Source organism: Petromyzon marinus, chromosome 82 (assembly GCF_048934315.1).
Source record: "Petromyzon marinus isolate PM22_M1 ecotype Great Lakes invasive population chromosome 82, UKy_Petmar_22M1.pri1.0, whole genome shotgun sequence".
Lineage (NCBI taxonomy): Eukaryota > Metazoa > Chordata > Hyperoartia > Petromyzontiformes > Petromyzontidae > Petromyzon > Petromyzon marinus.
The window spans coordinates 6,131,445-6,132,247 of record NC_133747.1 but is presented as its reverse complement, the minus strand read 5'-3'; positions in this window follow the sequence as shown (position 1 = coordinate 6,132,247).

Genomic DNA, 803 nt, shown 5'->3' with positions numbered 1-803 from the left:
GCTAAAGCACAGCAGGTTGGCACAGTAGGGGGCACAGGTGGTGCATCAGCCAGTCATCTCAGTCAGTCGACCCGTAGCACCTGCTGGGTCTGCCCCGTGACCTCCTGCCAGCGGGCATTCGACATTCCACGTGGCCTCAAGGTGCACATAGCCTGGCACAAGCGTCGTGGTGACGTCACCGCCACTTAGTGGCGAATGGCGGTTGTTGTTGTTGTGTGTGAGTTTGAGTGTGTGAGTGTGTTTGTGAGTGTGCGAGTGTGTAAGTGTGTGTGTTTGTGAGTGTGTGTGTGAGTGTGTAAGTGTGTGTGTGGGTATGTGAGTGTGTGTGTGCTCGCTAACAGCACTTGCCCCTACAGTCTGTTAAGGCTATATGGGGGATCTTTGATCTTTGTGTGTGTGTGAGTGTGTATGTGAGTGTGTGTGTAAGTGTGTGTGAGTGTGTGTGTGAGTGTGTGTGTGAGTGTGTGAGTGTGTTTGTGAGTGTGTGTAAGTGTGTGTGTGTGAGTGTGTGTGAGTGTGTGTGTGTGAGTGTGTAAGTGTGTGTTTGTGTGAGTGTGTGTGAGTGTGTGAGTGTGTGTGTGAGTGTGTGAGTGTGTGTGTGAGTGTGTAAGTGTGTGTGTGTGAGTGTGTAAGTGTGAGTGTGTGTGAGTGTGTGAGTGTGTGTGTGAGTGTGTAAGTGTGTGTGTGAGTGTGTAAGTGTGTGTGTGTAAGTGTGTGTGTGTGTGAGTGTGTAAGTGTGAGTGTGTGAGTGTGTGTGAGTGTGTGTGTGTGTAAGTGTGTAAGTGTGTGTGTGAGTGTGTAAG